This window comes from Phyllostomus hastatus, unplaced genomic scaffold, assembly GCF_019186645.2.
Source record: "Phyllostomus hastatus isolate PE091 unplaced genomic scaffold, TTU_PhHast_1.1 phas_contig_86, whole genome shotgun sequence".
Lineage (NCBI taxonomy): Eukaryota > Metazoa > Chordata > Mammalia > Chiroptera > Phyllostomidae > Phyllostomus > Phyllostomus hastatus.
This window is the reverse complement of record NW_025333977.1, coordinates 7,755,101-7,767,363: the sequence shown is the minus strand read 5'-3', so window position 1 is coordinate 7,767,363 and position 12,263 is coordinate 7,755,101. Positions and strand designations below refer to the sequence as shown.

General features: G+C 35.2%; 1 long non-coding RNA gene across 2 annotated transcripts in view; it reads left to right on the top strand.

The window, feature by feature from the left end:
* The first annotated feature begins 521 nt into the window (after positions 1–521).
* The window catches only part of LOC123827475, a 76,375-nt gene continuing 64,633 nt past the window's right edge, over positions 522–12,263 (top strand). For both annotated transcript variants that reach the window (XR_006787220.1, XR_006787221.1), the window contains exons 1-2: positions 522–621; positions 8,314–8,473. This is a non-coding gene — a long non-coding RNA (uncharacterized LOC123827475). The remainder of the gene's footprint in view (positions 622–8,313; positions 8,474–12,263) is intronic.

Genomic DNA, 12,263 nt, shown 5'->3' with positions numbered 1-12,263 from the left:
AATATCTTCTTTATCCTTTATTATTGTGCTCTTCAGAATGTAAGCTGTTAAATCATCAAAACATTAAACTAGAACACAGCATGACATAGACATCTAAGCAAAGTAATATTTTAATGGGATGTAGCATCTTACCACATTCTAATTTATATTTATAAAGAATATTAGGTTGGAAATAGCTCATTTTTCAAGTGAAAAAGTTAGATTGATAAAAATCTAGAGATTTTTCTCAACATCACAGAACTAACGAGTAGGTTAAGCACTGGAATGAGGTTTTTCGTCCTTTTGGCCCAGTGTTCTGGTGTCTAACTCACAAAGCCAACAGGCTTTTAGGAAGATTCTTCTGTAAAAGTTATATACATTTGAACCTGTCCAGCTAATCTTAAGACACACTCGTGTTTTGACATTGGGTTTAATCAGGAAAAAATATTTAAGTCATAAGAATGTTGGCTATTATTAGACATAGGAATGGCTCCTGGACAGTCCAAGTTTAGAATCAAAGGATAAAGGAATGTCAGGGGGAAAAGTCACTGGGAAGCTGCTTGCAAACCAGTTCTAGAGCAAACCAAAATAAACAACAAAAATATTTAGGAAAGAAGATCATTTCGGATACAGAGAAAAATGGTAAGCAATGAAAAAAGTACAACATATTTAGGACTGACTAAATGTTGATATCTAACGTTGACTAACTAACTAAACTGGAACTAAAAAGCCAGATTATCCAAACATAGGTGTAGGCAAGGATGGAGTGAAAAAGGAGGCAAATGAAAGCATGATAAAATTCTTGCCTTATTCGGGAAGAGGTTATGATTAGTGATGAACTTTAGATTTTGATATAAGACTGTCGTGTGCTATAAACAAAAGGAAAATGTGAAGAATGAAATAAGATACATAATTTCCAAGTTACCCAGATGATATCAAAGAAACAAGGGAGATGAATACAGTAAAAATACTGAAAATGAAAGGATAAGAATCAACAGACAAGGCAAACTGTCAAACCACTGTAGGCTGATTGATGTTAACCTGAGATACAATATGCAATGTCCAAAGATCCTAAAGGAAGAGATTTTTTGTAGTAAAACAAGTTATGCTAACAAGATTATAAGGAGAAAATAACAATCATTAATTAAAGGCTTTAACATGATTTTTCTCAAATCAGCAGAACAAGTTTTCCAGCCATTTTCACATCACACAGTAGGATCTTTATGTGAGGCTAATTGTATTTACATATTTATTTATATAAACCATTTAAAGATTTTAAAACCAACTTTTTTATTATTTTATTGTATTTTTTCATTACTGTTTAGTCCCTTATGCTGCACCACCCCCCCCATCACCATACTGGTGTCCATGTCTGTGAGTCCTTACTCTTTTTTGCTCAACCCCTCCACCTTCTACCCTCCTCTGCCTTTGCTGTCAGCCTGCTCTCTATCTGTGAGTGTGACTCTATTTTGTCTGTTAGTTCAGTTTGTTCATTAGATGCCATAGATGACTGAAATCGTATGCTATTTGTTTATCTCTGACTGACTTTCACTTAGCATAATACTCTGAAGGTCCATCATACTACTGCAAAGGGTAAAACTTTCTATTTTCTTATGGCTAAGTAGTATTCCATTGTGTAATTGTCCTATAGTTATTCATCTAGTCATCTGCTGAGGGACACTTGGGCTGCTTCCATATCTTGTAAATAATGCTGCAAAGAACATGGGGTCCTTATGTTCTTTCAAATTAGTGTTTTGGGTTCCTTTGGATATATTCCCAGAAGTGGGATTGCTAGGTCAAAAGGCAGATCCATTTTTAATTTTTTGAGGTATTTCCACACTGCTGTCCACAGTGGCTGCCCCAGTCTACATTCCTACCAACACTGTAAGAGAAATAGAACCAATATTTTTAACATGGTAGTCTGTTAAATTCAATACCTTAGATTGCCCTTAACTTGCATTCACACTTAAATCCATGCTGTTTGATGTCATCCTGGAGTGATGAACTTTCAGCTTGTTGAAATGTTTGCTTTTGTTTCTGGCAATGAACTAGAAGAAGGGCATGTGTGGAGAAGGATAAACCCCACTTCAGAAGTTTTCAAATCATAATAAACAATTTTTCATTCTTTGTCAGCATGTACACAGCATTTATGTGAATCTGTGGACTAACCAGATTCTTGATGATGAAGGTTTTTGAAATATGTAGCAGCTACAATGGCCAAATAATTCTAAATGAGAAATCTAACTCTAAAAATATTAAGAAATTCTTCGGTGTTTCAGTTATAAACTTTCTTTATGTTAACTGAGATTTTAATCTTGGAAACACCCTACTATGTCCCATTTCTCATTTTATCGCCCCATCCGATCTTTATTTTGTTTTAATAACACAAAGGAATGGCAATTACAGTGATTACACTGAAGACTCACTCCTGGGGCCCAAGCTGCAGGACCATCCGCATCCCAGTAGGAGGACGATAATTAACTCCTGCTCAGCTAGGTCCCACGTGTGTCTTGTCCCATGACAGGAAAAACTCAGAATCAAGAAAAACTTTCACAAAAACAAACGGTGTCTGAATTGTAAGACTAACCTGACTGGAACATTTCTACCCTGAGCTTTCCACAATATCGATGTCTGTTATGACAAAATTCCTACTATCATGGGTCACAACCTTGCACTATAAATGCACTGTTGGATTCAAAAATATTAACAAAATGCCAGACATAATGTCTCCATAACATTTATATATAATTTTACTATCTAGTTATTTGAGGGAAATAATCCATGTACAGGTAATCTCTCTCCTAACAAAAATTTTCTAATTAATCCACTAATATACCCCAGTGCAGCTAAGACAGAAAAGTATTCATTCCCCAACAAAAATCTAAAATATACATTTCCATTATTTTTTAAGAAAGCCAATTATTTTTTTGAATATACAACTTAGGGAATTTTATAACAATAATATTTGTAAAAATAGGTTGCTTACTTATAAAGTTGCTCTTTAAAATAAATAAATGACACTCCTACACTATATTTAGTCTCGAATAGTCTCACATACCCGTATGCGATGAAACCTGTTTTGATATTAAAATTATTAAGGATTGCTCATTATTAAGCTCCTAAACAGCCTTCTAATTTTTAAACAGTAAAAGTTTGAATCTTGTGGGGTGAAGCAGGCTTGGCAGATGGGTGGAGAAAGCAGAACAACACACAAAGCCCAAAGAAATGCCTGGAATGTGATTGATTTTTGGACTTTGTTCAAACACATAGGGTGGCGCCTGCAGAGGAGGCTGCAGAGGGAGAGAATATAATAACAAATCAGATTTTGCTGTTTTACATTTTAAACAGCAATCTTATAACAAAGTGAAATAGTCGTGAATTTCGTTTACAGTGTGTTCAAAAATAGTTCACCTTAAGTGCTCTCAGATATTTCTCTTGCCCTTATCACCTTAACTGGTCACTCGCCCAGAATGAGCTGTGTTTATAAATCATGAGATGCTTCTTCCATGACTTGAGTGGCCTCTAAACTCATGTGAAATTTATATGTTTAAGTCTTGTCCAAAATGAATCACATCTGTTTTTCTGGAAACTGTGGCCAATTTAAAACAGTCAATACAAAATGAGAGCTAAAAATGCTTTCACTGGCTTAATGGTGCAGAAGAAAAGGATATACAATTTTGACTCTATGGACAGGACCCCATTATTTCTGCAGTTCTGATAGCAGCAAAAAGCACTAAAACTGAAATTTGGACACATGTCACCAAGCGGCAAAGTGGTTTCAATCATGAAGTAAAGAGAATCACTCTTTCTCTGTTATAACAAAAATAAAATCCCTCATGCTAACTATGAATGAGATTAGCAAGGAAAGTTTTCAGAGACCTGATCTGAAGGAAACTGTCATTAATTACAGGCAAGCTTATTATACGAATGGAATCATAGTAAATCAAGTCCACCTCAAATAGCCCTGAAAAGCTAGAATACTTACATTACTTTTTTATTCTTTTTATTCCATATAGTTCTTTAGAGAACTTTGTTATTTCCTGATTCTTGTTTGTTTTATGGTGTTTTATTGCACAGGAATTTATTATTACACTGAAGAAAATACTGTAATATTAGTTTTGATAGGATAGTCTGTGTTCACAACTACACTCCCAAAACAAATAAATGAACAAAAAAATAGAGACTTACTTTTCACATCCTTAATAGTTTAAAGAAGGGGCTACTTTTCAGCTAGCAGCTGTTGTAGTAATTCAGATACCCATGTGCCTTTCTTCTTTTTACCACAATACTCTGCTTGTCCAAAGACAGTGTTCCTCCTCCTCTTTTTCTTCTTCTTTTTTTTTCACTTTTTTGCCATGGACCCATCTTTCATTCTGGTAAAGCCTAAAGGACCTTTTTCTTTCTTTTTTTTTCCTTTTTTATTGTTGTTCAAGTACAGGTGTCTCCATTTTCCCCTGACCACTCCCCGCCCCCCCAGCCATCCCCACCTCCCACCCTGGATCCTACCCCCCTTTGGCTCTGTCCATGGGTCTAAAGGCCCTTTTTAAGTATAACATTTTTAAATACGTAAAACCCATAGGATTATAAAGGAAAGCAATTATTATATATTATAGATTCATGTATATTGACATAAATTTATCAAAATGTATATAACATGAATTTATGACTGTAAATCAGGAGTAAATACAGGGGTGGGAAAAAGTAAGGTTTATTTTTGTATTGATTGATATTTGTGTTATTATTTATTAATTATTGTACTATTTTTCATGTCAACAACTGTAAACCTACTTTTGCCCACCCTGTATGTGTTTTTTAATTAACATTAAATGACTACATCTAGCAGCCTAGATTCAATAACCACCAAAATTTTGAAGTAGCGATGAGGGTAAACAATATTTTGAAATATCTATAGCAACAGAAATGTGATATGAAATATCTGTGATTTCAACTGGCAACCAAATCACAAGTATTTCAATAATACTAGTGGGATTTTTTTGACTGCCATCATGAGTGAAAGAAATGCTAACTCACAGCTAGAGGCTAGTTAAAAGGTGTATCTTCTTTTCATCCGAGTTTACAAACCCCCTGAATTCTGTTCACAGGCCCCCAAGGGCTAAGAGCCTCTGCTCTTTTATCCTCCAGTCCAGCAGGAGGGAAAGTGAAAATGAAAGAGGTTTTCTCCTTGACAAATTTTGTCCCCCAAATGGCACATATGACTTTTCATTGGCCAGAATTCAATTATAGAGCCTCATCTCACTAGGAGGGAGAGGATGTGAGGGCACTATAGGTTTTGGTTAGTAAGTAGTAAGCAAACAGGATTTATAAGATATCTTTAAAAATTACTTTCTCCAAGTCATGCTTGGACTTGGGTGTTGTACTTCATTAAATAAGTCAACAAACAACTCTTAGTCATGGGATGTACCGTGGAGCTGGCTTTGTCCTAGGTGCTGGGAGTATGTAGTCAGTAACTGGGTAAGGTCCTTTTGTTCATGGAGACTTCATTCTTATTGGGTTAAAGGAGTGGGAGAAAAATGCACAAACAAGGAAGTATGTAATAAGTCTCACGGCGTGACATATCTGAGACACCATCTAAAAATCAATGAAGATTTAAGTTTCTCGATTCAAACTTTTCTTGTGCCTTCTTTTAAGTCATGCCAAATATTTAGAAGGTCACAACTATTAAAAAGGTGAATAGAAAAAGCTCAGCCTAAGTAAGACCACCAAATTCTTAGACATAGGCCCATGCTAAGGCATAGACTGAGCAGAGAATATTTTATAGTAGTCCAGTCACTTCACAAATTTAAAAGGAGTCCAGTTTAAATCCTATTAGATCCTTAGCTCTTTAAAATTGTCTTTGCATTTTGTTTTCTGTGCTCTTACTGTTTTCATCCTTTTAGCTTTAGTTTTTGTGCCTTTTTTGATTTATTGGCTACCTTAATAAAATGTACTGGCAAGATGGGATTAAAATTACTATTACAGTAATGCAGCCTATGGATCAAGTATTATTATCTGGCTCTTGAGCATGGTAGCTTCAGAAACAAGCTGATTTTTTTTGCCTAATAGTAACTCATTAATGAGTTATATTCATATGAGTTACAGTTGTATGAGTTGCAGAGAAGCAGATAAGTGCCTGATGGAGCTCAAACAAAACCTGAGAGCAATGTCAAGGAGGAAAAGAATGATGAGCCTTGGAAAAAGATATTTCTAAGTGAAGTTAAAGTTTGGGCTGGGATTTTGGAAATAGTACTTCCGCAGGTAGAGACTGAAGGCACTGGCGTTTCAGAAAACATTGTGAATGGAGGAATAGAGGAAAAAATATGTTGTAGCAAGGGTGACTGCCCTGTGTTGACTATAATACAAGCTTCACAAAGAGGAATGAAGCGGGTCCTATCTGGAAAAAGTTATAAGGGTCAGCTCATGAAAGACCTTGATGTTCTGCCAAACTTTTGGTATGTAAACACACACACAAACCACACACACACACACACACACACACACACACACACACACACACACACATCCCTGGTAACAAAATAACTGATGATAGCAGGCGGAAGAGAGGATGGAAAGAAATAGGTTAGATCACTGCTGTGAATTCCAGGGAAGAGGGGATAAATTCCAGAGTCAGGCATTGGCTACCAAGGGGAAATGAGTGGATTAATTGGAGAAATAATTTACATGTAGAAATAGAAGGTAATAAGAGCCATTTTGTTTTCCCGAATAAATGAGAGAGAAATCGAGGGAGTTGTTTCTGACTGATTAACCTAGAAGGTACTGGTACTGTTTAAACCACAGTGGGAAACAAAGGCAGTGGGTCAGACTGAGGGAAAGGAGATAATAGACTCAGTTAGAGGCATTTTAGGTTTGCTGTGTGAGCAAGACATGCCTTTTACACTCAGAGAAACAGTTGAGGCTATAAGTCTGGAACTTAAGAGGGACCAGGGTTTGAGTCATAGGTCTCCTGGGAACTATTTGGGAAGTGTGAGTAAAATTAGTTAAAAAGGACTGTCAAATAGAACATCAATCAATTTTAAATCACCTAGGAATGCAGTTCCACTAAATAATTATGACCTTCTTATATCAGCTGCAAATTTTTAAAATTTAACTAAATAATAGATGAGAAAAAAGAAACATCAAAAGATTGATTCGAGTAAGGTTTTTAAAATATACCCTGCTATATTTTCAGAAGTTTTATTTTCCCTTTTATGTATCAAATTGTTAAATTATGACAACCACATCATAGTCAATAGTTTCATTTTAATATCAAAAAAGAACAATTTGGAGCCTCTGTGAATAAATACCTCATAAAGCAAAATTGGGGCACATGTCCATTACATTCCTGAACCAATCAGTGGCAAAAAGAAAGGGATTACCCCTTGGATCATAATACACTTCCTGTAGGAAGAGCGGAGTAGTGTTTACCCAAAGATAGTCAGGATTCTCTTGGGGAAAGAACAGGAGCAGACATTGTGAAGACAAAACGTATTGTCCATTATATTGTATTTATCTGGGTAAGTGAGTAAATAGTAACAGCAGTAATAGAAGATGCATTTCAACCCTTAAAATTGTGTAGTATTCTAAAATGTATTAGTTCTTCTTGAGTGAATAAAATTTATAAAGGATTATTGTCTCCAGGGTTATTATTTTGGATTAGCATAAATCATCTTTACAAAAAAATACCCATGTAAAATATGTATAGAATTGAACTAAGTACAACATCACAAAATACATTGGAAGATGTTTTAATGATTTTTATGATATATTTATAATATTTTAAGAATGTAAGTTTACAAGGGAGAAAAGTTGTTTGTTTTGCTTATTTGTGAACATACAGTGTCTAAAACAATACTTTCCACATGGTAAACTTTCAATAAATATCTGTGGAATGAATAAATGAGGAAAATTTTTATGGCACATTAGTTGTAATGTTTATCCCTCTCTGACAAAAAAAAAAGAATTTCCTCTAAATATTTTAGATCTGATTATCAGGTAATTAATTTACTTTGATTCTACTATTCCTTTTTTTGCAATGTTCTCATTTGTCCTTCAACTTCATCCAAAGTTCTGGGTTTAGTCATATTGCCTTATTTCCTTTCTTGGCTTTCAAATACCTTGGTATAATTTGTTTGAGTGGGCAGAACTATATTCTTTTTGATAGCTAAGTTCCTTGAATTCCAGTTTCTAAAAGAAGCCCAAGGATTTATTATTGTACTAGTTTTCAAGCTCGATATAGTTAGCTTTCTCAAGTTTATTTCCATAATCATTCCAACATTTAGCTTTCTTTCCTTTAGGGAAAGGAATTCAATTCTATCCATTTGCAATTATTTCCTCCAGGTTTCCTTCTACTACTAGAGGCCCATCTAAGTTTTCCTTATGACCAAGTATCAGGTCTGATGTCTGCCCTGGGGAATGCTACCATAGCCTCTACCACAGAAGACCGAGCTAGGAGATCTCATTCTTTCCACACTACTCTCTCATCAATATTCACATGTTGGTATGTGCCTCTCGACCCTTATCTTTGTTTAAAATTGCTTTAAATTGGCTAAGGGAAAACTTATCAACCTTCCTTCACTGTTTTATTGATTTACATGATTTATATTTCAAATATTGTTGTTTCAGGTGCTCTTACTGTGTTACCTTTAACCCAATTACTCTTCCTAAATAATCCCATTACTAAACCTTTATTCTGGATTTATAAAGGCATTGATTTTATAAGTAATTAGGGAATGTTCTTTCTTTCTTAAGCCGGTTCCTAGTGCCATTCTACTAGTTGTCAGTTATTTTAATAGCATCTTAACTCTGGCCCTGAGATGGGACCTTCAGATACTCCTGATTAATTCAAAAGGCACATCAGATCATACTGGCACAGTTGTACAAAAATTTCCTTACAAAGAATATAGTAATGTAATAGAGATATTGTAAGTCTATCATACAATAGGCATTAAAGTGTATAAATGTGACTTTTCACAGTAAGCAACTTTATGAAAATGAAATTATCTAGGATAGACCTGGAGAGTATTATGTTAAGTGAAATAAACCAGTCAAAGAAAGATAAGTACCATATAATTTCACTTACATGTGGAATCTATTGAGCAAAATAAACTAGCAAAATAGAAACAGATTCATAGACAGAGAATAGACTGAGAGCTGTCAGCGAAAAGAGAAGGGTTGAGGGTCTGTGTGAAAAGGTGAAGGGACTAAGCAAAACAGCAAAACAAAATAAAACAATTCATAGACACTGACAACCAGAGAGAAAGCAAGTAGTACAGGACATAGGGAGGATAAATGCTGATGGAAGGAGACTTGACTTGGAGTGGTGCACACACAGTACAATATACAGATGGAGTATTGTAGAATTGTACCCCGGAGACCTATATAATATTATTAATCAATGTCACTGGAATAAAAATTTTAAAAATAGGTTTCAAAAAATCAAAGACAGTGAGCATATAAGAGTGACAAAAAAAGACAAAAAATTTTCAAGTGATTTGTATTGGAAAGGAAAAAATAAGGGATAAAAGATTTGGAGAGAACCTAGGGAGGAATTAAATGAATGGCTAAATCTATTTAACACATTAAACAAGATGACAGTGGACCAATAACTAAGATAAGAAAATCATCATTTTATACAAATGTAAAAATGCCTCAGATAGTTTTTATTAATTCTTTTTGTTTCTTTAACTAAAATATTTTGCATGTTACTATGTGTGAGTTCTCTGTGAGAAAAGACAGAGATAAATAGCATGTGATACTTGCCAAGAAGAAGATTATAATCTTGGAATGAAAGATAGTTTATACAAGGATTTTTTCTCTCTCTTTTATTGCATGTCCATGATAGAAATCATAATGAGTATGCTGAGAATGCAAAGAAAGTTTGGTAGAAGAGTCATATATCCTTAGACAAATGAGGACATTATTCAGGGGTAAAAATATCTATTTATACATATTTGAATGTCATCTTAAGTAAGGTCATGCTGACTGCACCAAGGCAAGAGTGTTCCATTGCTGTATATATATCTCAAGCACAGACTGTGAGAGGAGAGCATTAGAGAGATAACCACAGCCTAGAGTGTGGATATTTTCATTCAAAGTTCAGCCTATAAAGCACAGAAACCTTTGGTTCTTTAAATAGGACTGCCCAGAAAAATCACCAGAACACAGGTGTGGCAGATGGCTAGCACCTTATCAGGTCAGTGGATGAAAAGAGAACAAAAGATGGATGTAAGAAAGACATTCGAGAGTTAGAAAGCCACTGGGTTGATGACTTCTTCCATCTTGAAGAACTACAGGTTATAGTGTGGATGAGCAGTACATTTACGGCTGGAAAAAAGTTACTATTTTCTTCTGGGATGTGTCCCCACCCCACGTATGCTGCTGGTCAAGATACTTCCTCAATAGTGCCTTCACTTACCCCAGTATGCCCTAAATGTCCTACTGGGTATCTTCAAATTAACTTCAATAGAATGTCTTACTTTGTTTAAATTGTGTATATTAAATTCCTTAAAAGAAGAATCAGATAATAGCTTTTGTTTTCTTCAGTATTTTTAAAAAAGGTACGTGTTTGAGTTTTATGGAAGTTCACAAAGAGAAACCATCTTATGATAGCCATGTTCACGTGAACACACTTTGGTATCTCCTGAGTTAAAACTGAAGTCTACGTGTCTGTGAGCTCCATGCCATGTTTCAGTAATTCCCATCCCTTTTTTAACTGTGTTCAAAGAAAACCTCTAAGGAGTTCTCTACATTTGCTCTCTCTGCTTTCTCAGCAACAATTCCCTCTTCAACCTACACCAATGTGGCTTTACTCCCAAGCATGGCCCCCAGCATGTCATTTAACCTACTCTGGCCGAGGTCACTCACAATCCCAAGGATGCTAAATCCATCTATTTTCCCTCATCTTACTAGCCCCCCTCTTAGCAGCATTTGACAAAGCTTGCCATTTCTTCCTTCCTCAAACACTGGCTCTTCTTGGCTTTAGTGACACCACACTGTTTATAGCTCCCATATCTATCATCATGGGTGATAGATTTACATATTTCTCTTTACCATGGTTCTAACTTCCTTTTTCTATTTCCATTTGTGATATACCTTAAATCCTTCTGGGAAAGAGAATGTATATAGTTAAGATAAAATATTAAATAGGCAATCAACAGTATTGGCTCTCTTATGGTTAAAAAATGTCAGTGTAATACAGTCAGTAATGAAATAAATTTGTACAATGACAGTTAATAGACTTACAATGGTTATCACATTGTAAGATATATAAATGTAGAATCATTATGTTATATACCTGAAGCAAATGTAATATTGTACATCAACTCTAATTAAAAAGAAAGTACCCATAACCATGAACCTAAGTAAATACAGTTGTATGTCTAAGTATGTTATCTAAAAAGATACACACTGTCAACAGTGTCAAATAAAGAGCACTTGTATTTATACACAGAATACATAAAGAGTCACATATTTCTTGTAAAATATAAACTAGAGAAAATGAGAGCAACAATAAAATTCAGGCTCAAAAAAGCCTCAGAGACCACATGCCACTGAATCCTTTCATGTAAAAAAAATCCATTTCCTTAGGGAAAGCTTCTCATTAACCTTGAGATCTAGTAGCAGCTGCTATAAAATATTCCTAACGTGAATACATGGCACAACTTATCACTGTGGCCCTGGATGTAATCACAGAACCCTTGGCTATGAGCTGGAGCAAGTGGATTAAAAATTGTGGCATTGCACCTTGACTCTCAGGATGGACAAGGGATGTCCATCCTGCAGCCTACAGGCTGCATACAGCCCAGGATGGCTATGAATGTGGTCCAACACAAAATCATAAATTTACTTAAAACATTGAGATCCTTTTGTGCTTATGTGTCGCAATGTATATAATGTGTGGCCCAAGATAAGTCTTCTTCCAGTGTGGCCCAGAGACACCAAAATGTTGGACACCCCTGCATCTAGGGGATGATTAATTTAGGCCTCTCTAGGCAAAGGAAGCACAGCACTTACATAGTTACTCAAAGATCTTGCTTCAAATACATTTTACAGGGAGATTATAAACTAAACAGTAAGTGATCAAGAATAGGCAAATGGAACATTGTACCAACAGGTGTCTCTAAATAAAGGTGAGTTCTACTGATTTTCCAAAAGATTGGAAATGGAATGCTGACAACTTTTTGTGACATTTTATTCCTTCTGAGAAGAGTAGTTATGTTCACATCTGAAAGGTCAATAAAATTCTTGGTTAAGAAAAAGTTTTCATAGAATTCAGAGGCACTCTCGTG